The sequence below is a fragment of the Lissotriton vulgaris genome, chromosome 5 (genome assembly GCF_964263255.1).
Source record: "Lissotriton vulgaris chromosome 5, aLisVul1.2, whole genome shotgun sequence".
Lineage (NCBI taxonomy): Eukaryota > Metazoa > Chordata > Amphibia > Caudata > Salamandridae > Lissotriton > Lissotriton vulgaris.
This window is the reverse complement of record NC_141693.1, coordinates 63,659,688-63,673,837: the sequence shown is the minus strand read 5'-3', so window position 1 is coordinate 63,673,837 and position 14,150 is coordinate 63,659,688. Positions and strand designations below refer to the sequence as shown.

The window sequence follows — 14,150 nt, the reverse complement described above, 5'->3', positions numbered from 1 at the left end:
ACGCCATGCCCGTACATATGATGGGTCCAACACTTTCCACCGTCTAGTTAGGTGCCTTTTAGCTACTATTATCCCCAAGTCTAGGAACCGAGACACTACTTTGGTGGCAGGCGTCCTCCTGAATTGATACAGGAGGTGCTGATGCGGGGTTCAGCCAGGTCTCTGTGATGAAGACGGTGTCTGGGGTGGTGCTGGTTTTCCAGATTTCTGTGGCGTCTTTTCCAAGAGAGCGTGTGTTGTTCAGCATGCAGTTGATGTCTCTGAAGGGTTTGGCCACGGCCCTGCTGTTGAGTGAGAGTGACTTGTTGTGGCTGTTGAACGTGGTGTCAGTTATTTCTCTTCTGGTACAGGTAAATCGGCAGTTCCGTCAGGGGAAAGGGCCATCTGTGGTCCTGGGTGAGGCCTGGGCGCAGCAGTTGTTCTGCCATCCGGAATCCAGGGCTCTAAGTTCGTCTGATGTGAAGCACAGGCAGTCTGTTGTGGGTGGAGACCTAGTGCAGAGCGAGGTCCATGCACGGCATACCCACTCTGTGCGTCTGCCACGTGGGTGCGCTGTGGTGCCAATGGTGCCCATAGGGGGAGACAGCAAGCACGAAGGGGAGCGACGCGTGAGGTGAGGTGTAGGGGGCGACAGTGCTTCAGATAGCAGAAGGGAGGTTTCCAACAGAGCCGGTGGGCAAGGGATAGGTCGGGCAGGCAGGGAGAAAGGGAAGGGGAAGAAGCTAGTCTGGACTTTCAAGTGCAGTTGGCCCAGGCTGCCAGGGTGCAGCTGGACAGTAACTACTGGGAGTCTGGTGCAGGTTGGGCTGAGGAGAGAGCACCTGGCACGGTGTCAGGGGACAAAGCCACAGAGCACTGTAACTGAAACTGTGGGCGTGAGAGGGGTGACCCAGCCTCCTCCTGTTTCTGACGGGTATGGACGGGCCCACCCTTTGCCTGGGCTTTGCTCGGCCACTGCCCGCGATACTGCAGGAAGAACACATCTGCAGCAGCCAGGAGTGGTGACCTGTGTTGCAGTGATATCAAGAGCTGAGGCAGTTGGGGTTTGCATGTAATAAAAAAAAAGACTTCCAAAATGTAAATTACCCTTTTTTCCAAAAAGATGGGGATGCTTTAGTCCACAAGGGAAAACCAAAAAGGATGACGGACGGAGTGTTGAACATTGCAAGCACTCACCCCCAGTCAACTGATCTGGGTTTAATCCATCATCATTCTTTAGCTCACTCCGCCACCCCAGTTCGACATGGCCATATGCAAATCAGTCTGACCCTGTGCCTCATGGGAACAGTCCAGCCTGAACTGCCAAGCCATGTCTTCCCTGGACCGGAAACAAGCATCCTGGGACCGGTTTCTGGCTAATCAGCCGTCATCAGCCAGGCTAGCTTGAAGCCAGTGGGGAGGCAGGGAAGCTATGAAGATGGCTGAAATATATAGATCCAATGGGATGAAAAACTAAAATTCTATTTAAAAGTGTTGTGGGTTTAGTTGTGCTCTTTGGTACCAGTTATGGGAGAGGCCGGGGGTGCAGTTCGTTGGGTAGTCACAGTTCCTGTACTTGTTTCATGTTGTGGTGGGGCGATGGGCACTATGCAGAGTTTGGTGGCAGGCAGTTTTGAGTTTGCTCTGCAGGGAGGCGGGGTGGAGGGTTTCAACATTTGGGGCTGAAGGGAGGGAAGGGAATGGGTTGTGTGGAATTTAATGTTATTTCTCTTGATGTGCTCCACACATATTGTAACGTAGAGACTACACTTTATGTATATACGGACAGGCCCGGCCCTGCATGGCTACCGACAACACTAGGCCCCTGGAATGACGATGCCAGCAATCTCTGATATCTGCATCCTATCCTGGAATGTGAAAGGATTGGGAGACCGACTCAAGCGGGGTAGTGCTACAATATGTTAAACGGCATTCACCTGATGGTGGTCCTCCTATTGTTCTCTTTGGCATGCCTGATTTAGGAGGTGCTTGGCCGCACACAGCCACACGTCTCCTGGCTGTTTGGGCTTCCGGGTGATAACAGTTGTGGAAACCCAGGGAGTGGCCCATAATCTCACCCGATGATGTCAGCCTCTTCCAGCCTTCATAGCTCCTCTTCCACTTTTGCCTGGAGATGAATCGCCACTCAGTGATGTCAATAGATTGATCGATCTGCAGATGCACAGTGTTTCCTTTCAAACACCCAAGGACATGAAACAGGCTGTTGCCTTCCAGGAGAATATTGCCCAGCTCAGCAGTGGAGGCAAAGTGGATCAGCTGAAGACTTGTGTCTGCCTGGCAGCATTCCTGCACTCTTTGGTAATGTGCACCTCTGCCCTGACTGCTTGTTTCTCATGAGCGAGTTCCACTTTGAAGACTCCTGTTAATGGTAGTGGGTTTGGATGTCTTTATCTTCTTTGTTTGATTATGGATTGAGCTCTTATCAGTTAACATGCACACACTGGCCAGGTCTTTTAACCAGGCATAAAACTCATCCATTGATCCATCAAATTTGTATCTCCTTTGACAGAGTATGAAATCTTCATAATTAGGGTGCTACAATATGTTAAACCTCATTCACCTGATGGTGGTCCTCCTACAGGAGATGCATCTGATGGTAACACTTGCAAAGCCCTCGACGGCAGGGGTCACACGTTGGTGATATATGCAGGTTTGACAACAAGCTCTAGAGCAGTAGGCATTCTATTAAAAAATAATTGCAGTTGACAGTGAAGCAATCCCCTACAACCCCCTATATAGATGCACACCCTCTCTGGGATATGGGAGGGGGAACCAATAAATATCCTATCAGTATATAACCATCTGGCCTTACACAGCAGCACTCTTCTGGACTTGGGTGAACTCCTATTAGGGGGTGACTTTAATATGACCATGCGTGATTCACTTGACTGTCGACCCCCACGCCACGTGACCACTTCCCACACACATTTGATGGACTTCTTTACAGCAATGGGGTTGGTAGATGTATGGCAAACATACAATCCCATCACTCAGAATTTTACATTTCCCTCGGAGGCTCATTGGGCGTCTCTCCCGTATTTCGCTCCTACTCACTTTGGCCCACCACGTCTCGTGATTCCGAGAGATGCACCATTTGGCTACGGGGATATCTGACCGCTCCCCCATTTGGGCTATATATATGGCATTGCTAAATGGAGCAAACACAAGGAGATGATAGATGGAGCACTGAAACATTTCAGACACTCACCCCCAGTCACAGATCTGGGTTGAATCCATCATAATTTTTTAGCTTGCTTCGCAACCTCAGTTCAGACCCAGCTATATGCAATTCAGTCTTGAGCAAGGGACCCACGTCTGGGAAAAGGCGATTCGATGGGTTACCGGGATCTCTCAGGGCACCAGGGTGTTTCTTACAGATCCCCAAGATATTGCGAATGCCTTCTCAGATTACTACAAGCACCTATACTCCCCAGTCGGGGCTACAAATATGTGACATTCCCACGACTTTCTCTGGTATTTACGACTTCCTACACTCCCTACTGAAAACAGAGCCTTCATGGAAAGTGATCCTACAGAGGACACAATTGCCCAAGTGATTCGCAATATCGCATCAGGCAAAGCAATGTGTCAGAACGTGCTCCCGATATAGTTATACAAGACTACTATGACTCTTATTGCACCGCAATTACTTTAAATGTACTTGGAGAGTTGGGAAAAGGGGGTGCTCTCCAGAGACCAAAGGCTCGCTTCCATTGTGGTCCTTCATAAGGAGGGTAGGCCAGCTGAGGACTGCTCCTCCTGCAGACCCATTTCCCTCCTCAACGCTGAGATCAAAATTTTGGTGAAACTATTAGCCCTTAGATGAATACAAATTATTACCAAATTGGTGCATCCACACCAGTCCTGTTTCACGCCAGGTAGAAACACGACCTTCAATCTGCGATGTCTCCACGGAATGTTGGGGCTCGCCCTTTCTACACAAGAAGACGCGACTATTTTGTCCCTTAATGCTCGTATGGCATTCGACACTGTGGAATGGCTATACCTTTTTGCTGTGCTGGAACGGATGAGCTTCGACCCCAAGTTCTTGTCCTGGGTACGATTATTATACACCAATTCCCTGGCCTGGGTAGTCATTAATGTGAAAACCTCTAGATAATTCCCCTTGAGGTGTGAGACCACAACAGGGTTGCCCTCTTTCGCCTCTCTTGTTTGCCCTAGTTCTAGAACCACTGACGACCTGTGAATTCTCTGACCCTTTGATACGTGGCCTACACTGGATGGAGGAGTGGGAATACATCATTTCTCTGTACGCTGACAATATATTATTGTATATAGCAGCTCCCGCGTCTCCCTGAGTCGTATACTGGAAATATTCACAACCTTCGGGAGATACTTGGGATACACCATTAAGTGGTCTAAATGGACGCTATTTGTTCTCTGTGGGTACTCTTCGTGACAAGATAGGGGATGTGTACCAAGGGTAGTTTCTGATGTCTTCCGATATTTGGTATCTATGTCACCACCGATCCCGACTCATTCTATGACAATAATCTCCAGGGTCCCCTACAGAATCTCAGGAGAGACGTTTGCCACTGGAGGGCCCTGCCCCTGTCCCTTCTTGGACGAGCTGCTTTGCCCAAGATGATGGCACTGCAGCGGTTTCTTTACTTGTGCAAAATGCACCATTCTCAGTCCCCGATACCTACTTCCGGACTATAGAGACTGAATTAAGGACCTTGTTGTGGGAAGGGGTGCCCCTCATATAGCCCTCAGAAAACTGACACATGACTCGTATGACGGTGGTATTACGTTGCCCGACATCCACAGACATTACCAGGCAACACAGCTCACCACTGTTAACCAATGGGTACATCGGCCTCCAGCCAATACGGCTTTTCATATGGACTGTTATGTGTTACGGCCACTTGAATACACACGATCACTGTACACCTCCCCATGTTATATGATCCTCACAGGACCCACAGCTCTTCCGGTCCAACTGTGGCACACAACTCTTAAAACACTGGACTGGGAGGGTAGGATCACCCAGACAACACCACTATGGGACTCAGGAATACTGGGCACATTAGGCCGAAGACCCGGCTTTGATAAATGGGACCTGATAGGTTTCTCCAGGGAGGGAGATCTATGGAGGGGTGGAACTGTTTTGCCGTTTCCTGATTTACAGCAGGAATATTACCTCGTCGACCCAGAAACCTTCTGATACCTTCATGTCCACCACACTTTATGGCAGCCACGTATATATACCCATCAGTATGCTAATTCCCTATTTGGTTGTAACACAATACGAGTAGGTTTGAGTGAGAATAGTTCTTTTTTTTTTTCACATGATTTGAGTCCATTTCACTAATTATAAGTTTTTCATAGAAAACGTTGTGAAAGAAAGAGAACAGCTGACGCTCACAACCCTTTCTCTACTTGTCCTTTTGAGTCTGAAAAGGTCCAGGGCTTTGAGCAAAATTCCTCCATTACATAGGGATTCATTTCCAGATTCAGGATCTCTGGACCTAAACTTTAATGTCAGCGGTCCCTAATGGGGAGGTCCGACCTGAAGCATCCCTGTTAGAAAACAGAATATTAGATGACTACATGGTATGCAAAGCAATCTCCTTAACGTATAAAAAACTTATTAACAGTGCATCCGACACATTGCTTCACCTCCGGCAACGTTGGGTACTGACATAGGAGACATAGAGGATGAGGACTGGCTGGTAGCCCTAGCCTCTCCCAAAGAGATGACGATCAGATCACGATTTCGTCTGGTGCAACTCAAGATACCACACAGGGTGCATGTCTTTTGCAATACATTGGTCAAAATGGGAAGGAGCCCTGAATCAGCTTGCGTGCGGCGGGTGTGGGGGAGAAGGCACCTCTTACCATATACTCTGGCACTGTCCAGCAATGCAGACTTATTGGTCCATCCAGAAGCAGGGCAGTCCTTCCAGCAGCAGGACAGTCCTTCCAGCAGCAGGGCAGTCCTTCCAGCAGCAGGGCAGTCCTTCCAGCAGCAGGGCAGTCCTTCCAGCAGCAGGGCAGTCCTTCCAGCAGCAGGCCAATCCTTCCAGCAGCAGGGCAGTCCTTTCAGCAGCAGGGCAGTCCTTCCAGCAGCAGGGCAGTCCTTCCAGCAGCAGGACAGTCCTTCCAGCAGCAGGGCAGTCCTTCCAGCAGCAGGGCAGTCCTTTCAGCAGCAGGGCAGTCCTTCCAGCAGCAGGGCAGTCCTTCCAGCAGCAGGCCAGTCCTTCCAGCAGCAGGGCAGTCCTTCCAGCAGGAGGGCAGTCCTTCCAGCAGGAGGGCATTCCTTCCAGCAGCGGGGCAGTCCTTTCAGCAGCAGGGCAGTCCTTCCAGCAGCAGGGCAGTCCTTCCAGCAGCAGGGCAGTCCTTCCAGCAGCAGGGCAATCCTTGCAGCAGCAGGGCAGTCCTTCCAGCAGCAGGGCAGTCCTTCCAGCAGCAGGGCAGTCCTCCCAGCAGCAGGGCAGTCCTTCCAGCAGCAGGGCAGTCCCTCCAGCAGCAGGGCAATCCTTTCAGCAGCAGGGCAGTCCTTCCAGCAGCAGGGCAGTCCTTCCAGCAGCAGGGCAATCCTTTCAGCAGCAGGGCAGTCCTTCCAGCAGCAGGGCAGTCCTTCCAGCAGCAGGGCAGTCCTTCCAGCAGCAGGGCAGTCCTTCCAGCAGCAAGGCAGTCCCTCCAGCAGCAGGGCAATCCTTGCAGCAGCAGGGCAGTCCTTCTTCTGAATCTTCCACACGGCCAGGAGTGTTCTGATGGAATGTTCTGAAGGTCCTCATTTCATACTAGTGTCAGCTTTTTGTGGGGAAATTCCCCAACCAACTCCTAAACTGGTTCTGGTCCGTTCTTCCCCATCCCCTGGTCTTGTCTCTAAACTGTCCAGAGTGACAAAGGCAAGACCAGGCCTGATGTCAGTTTCCTTGTGTGAATCTTTAGAAGTGTAATCAGGGTGGGGTCCAGCTTCTCCCCAGCCATCCTATCAGGAAGGCCCTTCCCCCTTACATCGTTTGCTCAGTGCCTGGAAGGGTGTAAACCAACGCCAATATGTTTTTAAGGGAGAATCAGTCGTAGCTGGGCGGCTTTGACTGCAGAATTCATTGCAGCCCACATTTGAGCCATTAAAGGTCATCTGATGGATGCATTGTAGGTGTAAATAACCCCAGACTGGGATTGAATAAAGGGATTTGGATGCACATCCTCGTGCACGTGGGGCTTCCAGAGCACAATGGGTTCTTATTTAACACATCTCGTTCTCACAACTGTATACACAAAGAAGGAGTCAAGACGGTAATATTATAGATCAATAATAAAATGAATGCCCCTGCCGACCCTATGGATCCCCCATAGGATAAATCACAGATAGATCCTATGGATGCCACAGACAAGTTCAGCCAAAGATGAAGGAAGAATCCTAAGAACAAACAGTGCCTCGAGGTCACAGCGTATAGTGACATGAACTCTCCTCTCTCCAGAGGTAGTATGCTGCTCTAATCCCATTAAAAGTTCTAGAACAGGGAAGACGGGGTTGACAGCGGCCGGGATTGTGTGTTTATTGATCCAAGGTTCTAGAGCAGCGATGAAGGGGTTTCAAGTTGTAGGTATTGCGTGCTAACCCCACCAAGGTTCTAGAGCAGTGATGATGGTGGTTACACTTGCAGGGATTATGTGCCTGTCTCCCTCTGTAGTGAGGGTATGTGGGCAGAGAACTGTGGGCAGAGATCTCTGGGCAGAGATCTCCCAAAGTACTGCAGCTTTTGAGCATTCATTATTGCTGATAACAAAATTTCCATTACCCTCTGTGTGCAGCGTAACAACCTGAGGATGAAAGGGTGAGTTTGCCTTGCCGGATTTCACAGATATGTCTTACAGGTCAGACAGATGCCAGCAGTGAGCACTTACCTCACTGAGCCATCTTGTAAACTTGAGGATATATTTTTAGAGGGGTTTGTGCTCTAAAGTTCTAGATCAGCAATGATGGAGTTTGCAGTAACAGAGGGTGTGTGCTAATCCTTCCAAGGTAGTAGAGGAATGGCTTATATATTCTTGTCCTCATATCACCATCCAGCTAAGTAAGCTGTGAGCCAAGACGCCTCCACCCAGAGTGTCCAGCGATCGTGCATGCTGAATATTTCTTATAGTTTTGCCCTTTTGTAGGAAGGAGAACTGCCCATTTCTCTTACGATTTACTTCGCAATTTCTCTTCTAAGGCCAACTTGCAGTCCAGTCTTGCTCCCCAGGATACAGCTTCCGACCCTCCCTTGCGATTTCTCCAAAAGCGTTTTGGGGAAGGGAAGTGGTTTAGTGTTAAACAAGACGATCACCTTAGGAAGAAGCAGCATCTTAATGATTTTCACCCTCCCATAGATACCGAGGGGCAGATTTTCCCACCTTTGATGGAGAGCATCTATATCACGGTGTTGCTTGAACACGAAAGATCTTTGTCAGACAAGAGGCCTTTGGCAAAATAGGAACCGTTAGTTTGATTAAACATAGCGGCCGGGGGGGGAGGAGCTTCGCGGGCGACCAAGATGGCCGCGTAAGCTCGGAGCTCCGTGGACCGTCCGATCCACCGCAATTATCCTGCCTAGAATCCTGGTCCACGTTTGTGGCACTGTAAAGCTGGCGGCCTGCTGAGGCGGGGGCTGCAATCGGATCCCGAATCGGTGGCTCCTGCGCGAAGTTACGTCGAGCTGAACTCCGCTCCGTAACGGTGCCATTGTCTATCCGGACTTCGTCACTTCGCCACTTCGCTCGATCGTGTCGCAAGGGCCTTGATTGCCACCTCCCTGGTGAAGACGCGGTGCTCTACCCCTGCCCTGGTCGACCTGATTGTCTTTCTGACTTGATCGACTCCTGGCTGTGGACCCTGACCTGTGACCACCGGTCCTTTGTTCTTGAGGACCCAACATGGCGGGCAGGGGCGATCCGGAGAGGGCATCAAATAGAGGAAGTCGGGGCAAACCGCAGACGCAGAACAACCGCATGGAGCGGTATGTCAATCTCAAATCGCCACCTGCGTCGGGTGCTGTCTCCAAGGGAACCCCAGTGACTGTCCCGCCGGACGGCTCAGATCCTACCCTGGTCGACATTATGGGCGCCATTACCAGCCTCCGTACTGACGGACAACACCAACATGAGGTTCTGTCCCACAAGGTGGATTCCATGGCCATTGATATTGCTCTAATCAGAACTGACCTGGGGAAGACAAATGACCGTGTGAGAGCACTGGACATTATGACCACTAGTCTGACCTCGGATGTCTCTGAACTACAAACGGAGGTCCGGAACTTGAGAGCGACCGCCGATCAGTTCTCTAAACGGCTGGAGGACTTTGAGGGGCGAGCCAGGCGGCAGAACGTCCGCATAGTGGGGGTTCCGGAAGGATCCGAGGATGGCGCAGCGGACCTCTTTGTGGAGGAACTGGTTAAGACACATCTGGCGCCCTCAGGGCTGAGCAACTTCTTTTCGGTGGAACGTGCCCACCGTGTGCCCGGTGGTCCACCTAAAACAGGGGCGACGCCACGACCCATTGTGGCGCGCCTTCTTAACTTCAGAGATCGGGATGCGATCCTCCAGGCGTCCAGATCGCACGGGCCACTACAATATCAGAACGCGGAGGTTCATTTTTACCCGGACTTCACCAGGCTGGTGCAACGCCAAAGACTGAGCTACGCGGGGGTCAAGAGACGCCTCAGAGATATGGGTCTCAAATACTCTATGCAATTCCCTGCGAAGCTCCGCGTGGAATTCAAGGGCCGTGCCTACTTCTTTGATTACCCGGACAACGTGAGCGAGTGGCTGGACACTGTCACACCAGAACGGGAGGAGTGCGAGGAAGATGTTGGAGGAGCCTCGGGCGGAGCGGAGCGGCAGGAATGAACTGGGAGCCGGGGCTACCCCTGCCTCGAAGGACCGTCGGACTACTGTTTTGGTGTGATTATTCTCTCCTTTCTTTTGAAGGTGGGTGGCGGGACGATTCCACGGGGATTCCTTCCTCCTCTGGGTCTTCGGTAGAGTAGTTAATGGGGCGACAGGCACACTGCAAGTTGGGGGGGCTTTCTAGTCTAACGCAGGGGTGCAGGGTGGGGGGTTGGTTGGGTATATTTTTGGTTTGTGTTTTGTTTCTCTTTTTCTCCTTTTTGTGGCACACGGACAATGGCGATCCTGGACTTTTCCTGATGCAAGTGTCTTTGGGTGATGGGTGGGGTGGGTGGTGGAGGGATGAGGGGTAGGGTGTTGAAAATTCTCAGTTGGAATGTTAACGGGTTGGGTGATCGTATCAAGAGAGGGGTGGTTATTCAACTGGTTAAGCGGCACATGCCGGATGTTGTACTTCTTCAAGAAACGCACTTGGTGGGCAATGCCTGTAAAGCCCTGAATCGCAAAGGTTATAAAATGGTGGCTCATTCGGGGTTCTCTTCCGGCTCCAGGGGGGCGGGGATTCTTGTGCGCGCATCCCTTCCCTTAGAGATAGGGACCACCATGATAGACGATAGGGGGAGGTACGCAGCCGTATCCGGGAGATGGGAAGGGCGTTCCCTCACGCTGTTGTCCGTGTACGTCCCTCCAAGGCTTCAATCTAGTACTTTCCAGGACCTTGGTGTTGCCATTTTGTCTATGCCGGCTGGTCGTCTGATTGTGGGGGTGATTTCAATGCGGTTTGCTCTGGCCTCCTCGATCGCCAACCGCCTCGCGACCTGAGTGGACCACAGATGTGGTTGCCGTCCTTCCTTGACTCTACTGGGCTGGTGGACACGTGGCGGCTTTTGCACCCCACGCTTCGTCAATTCTCTTTTTTGTCGGGTGCGCACGGAAGTCTCTCGCGCCTGGACTATGTTCTCACGCTGGCCTCGGATGCCCTAGCTGTGTCGGAGGCCCGCTTCCTTGCCCGAGGCATTTCCGATCATTCCCCGTTATGGGTCTCTTTCGACTTTGGCGTGACTCTGTCGGACCGCCCGGCAGCGATCAATCCCTGGTACTTTCGAGATTTTAAGACCCGCACCCTTTTGGCCAAATCTATTGACCTATATTTTTCCGAAAATGTCGGCTCGGTGGAGTCGGCCGTTACACTGTGGGAAGCTTTTAAGACGGTGCTCCGTGGTGAGGCCCAGGCACTCATCGCGGCCACCCGCCGGGATAGAGACTCGGCCATGTTGGCCATTGAGCAGGAGGTGCTACACCTCGAGGCCCAGCTGCGCTCCGATTCGGACCCCCTGGCCCTCCATACTCTTTCGCTGAAACAAGCAGAGTACCATGACTTGGCCACTAATGCCGCCCTCGTTCTCGCCAAAGAACAGCAAGGCCGCATCTATGATGTGGGCGATAAGGCCGGGAAACTGTTGGCTTGGCTCGACAGAAGGGAGATGGCCAGCCGAGTGGTGCCGGAACTCCTCGGAAACGACGGTGCGCTCCTCACGGACCCCAGCGCCATTGTTGACTCTTTCGCGGACTACTTCCGTGGTATCTATGAGTCTGTCTCGGAGTTCTCGGAGGCGGATAACACGACTTTCCTCGCTGACATAGACCTGCCCAGTCTCTCCGAGGAAGAGAGGGAGGACCTGGATAGGGACATTACGGCGGACGAGATCGACCTTGCGATTCGCTCCCTTAACTCGGGCAAGGCCTCTGGGCCCAATGGTATTCCAGTGGAATTATACAAAATCCGATCGGATGCGGTTTCCCCGCATCTCCGCAAGATGTTCCTTGAATCCTTTGAGAGAGGCTCCCTTCCCCTGGACCAGCGCCTTGCTACCATCGTGGTTATCCACAAGGAGGGCAAACCACGGGACGTCTGTCGCTCCTACCGTCCCATCTCCCTCCTTAACGTGGAACCTAAGATCCTTGCCAAACTCCTGGCTAATCGGTTGGTTGGAGTGATTAGTGACCTTGTCCACCCCGATCAATCGGGATTCATCCCACACCGCAACACTGCCCTGAACCTGCGTCGCCTCCACGGGGTTATGGCCCGGGCCCACACTCTTAAAGACCCGGCGGTGTTGGCGTCCCTGGATGCCACCATGGCCTTTGATTCACTGGAATGGCCTTATTTATGGGCGGTTCTGGCTAAACTTGGGTTCGGTCCGATCTTCATTGGCTGGGTGAAACTCCTCTATGCGGACCCGATGGCCAATGTGACGGTCAATGGTCGCCTGTCGGCACCCTTCCCCCTTCGCCGTGGCACCAGACAGGGTTGCCCCTTGTCCCCCATGTTGTTTGCCCTGGCTCTCGAACCCCTAGCGGCGAGGTTACGGTCCCATCCCGATTTGAGAGGTATCGAATGGGCCCCCGGATTTGAGGACAGGGTCTCCCTCTACGCTGATGACATACTGCTGTACATGTCTTCGCCGGGTAGTTCCCTTATTGTGGCCTGTGATGTCATCAGACTATTTGGGCGATACTCCGGCCTGGTTATTAACTGGGCCAAGTCTTCCCTCTATGTCCTTAAAGGGGATACCCCGCGCCTCCCGGGGGGCTGCGGTATCCAGATCGCTTCGCGAGGCTTCAAATATCTGGGTATATACATATCCGGTAATGCCAAGCTCAGGTATGATAACAATCTGCTCCCTCCACTTCAGCGGCTGCGGCGTGACGTCGATAGCTGGCGCCACCTGCCGCTTTCCCTCCTGGGCCGCGCTGCTCTTTTTAAGATGATGGCTCTTCCCAGGTTCCTCTATGCACTACAGAATTCGCAAGACCCTGTCCCTGCCCGCTATTTTCGCGACGTTGACGGCCTTCTCCGTAATCTCCTCTGGGAGGGTCGCCCTCGCGTGGCCCTCCACAAACTCACGCTCCCCTGGTATGATGGGGGCATAGCTCTCCCCGACGTGCGCCGGTACTATTGGTCGTCCCAGCTCGCTGCCCTGAACCATGGATTCTACGGCCCAGTGGAGAACCCTGGATACGCCATGGACAGATGGCTGATGGGAGGCGGTAATTACTACCGTGCCCTATACTCCAAGTCCCTTGACCGCAAACTGACGGGCCCCACTCTAACGGCGGTTCGTATCTGGAAGGCAGTTACCAAGGCGCAGGGATGGCGGGGCAGACTCACGAGGTTCACTCCCCTCTTTGATTCCGACATCCTGGGTAGACTGTGGCACACCAAAGGCTTTGACAAGTGGGACCTCATTGGCATCAGCAGGGTTGAGGATATGATTGCAAGGGGCGTGATTAAGACCTTCCCCCAGTTACAGGCTGAATATCAGCTGGGCGCGACGGAGTTCTTCCGCTATGCACAGTTGAGACATGCGCTGCTTTCGGCCTCCCCGCCGGATGGCGCCATTCCTGAAAGTTCCCCGCTGGAGGATAGGATCCTGGATGGGCATGTGCCAGACAGTGCGATTTCCCTCTCGTACAAGAAACTGATAAATGCACGCACAGACCTCCTCCTTGGCCTGAGAGAGCAGTGGGTAGCGGATGGCCTTGAGCTGGACGACGAGGATTGGCAGAGTGCGGTTTCCTCTCCTAAGGAGGTTGCCATCTCTTCCCGTCTCCGCCTTGTGCAGTTTAAGATCCTCCACCGGGTGTACGTGACTGGGCCCCGATTGGTGCGTATGGGTTTCTCCTCTGATGGGCTCTGCCGCAGGGGGTGTGGGGCTCCTGCCACCTTCCTACATATCCTCTGGGATTGCCCGGTGATCGCCTCCTATTGGAGGAGGATCCACCGCGTGATGGCGGAGGTTACTGGCGTGGCCTCCCATGCGGAGGCCCGTCGGTGCCTCCTAAATGTTTGGGAACCGTCCGACCATAATGTTGCACAGACTAGGTGGGTCACCCTTGGGAACGTGGTGGCGAAGAGGGACATAGCTCAGCGGTGGGGTGCGACTGCGGCCCCTCTACTGGTGCAGTGGAAGGCCAACATGGACTGGTGTATGGTTCGAGAGAAGACGGTCTATGTAGCCAGGGGGAGGCCGCAGAACTGGACGAAAATCTGGGGAGCATGGAATGAATATAGAGGGGATATTTGCCAACCACCTGAACCAATTGACCTACAGGAGGCTGCGTTCCCCTGACCTGTGACGCCAACTGAATTTCGAAGTGCTTCTTCCTCCTGATGCCCTCCCCCACCTCCCTCCGTCCTATTCTGAACTTTTCCTTTCTTGATTGTATTCCTGCCCTATTCCCTACCCATCCCCGACACACAGCGACATGCTCTACGTACTGCC

At 52.7% G+C, this 14,150-nt stretch overlaps 1 protein-coding gene across 1 annotated transcript in view; it reads left to right on the top strand.

Annotated features, from left to right (window-relative positions):
* Positions 1-14,150, top strand: part of LOC147710174 (E3 ubiquitin-protein ligase TRIM39-like) — a 98,127-nt gene that overhangs the window by 66,753 nt on the left and 17,224 nt on the right. The gene's annotated exons all lie outside the window — the stretch shown is intronic.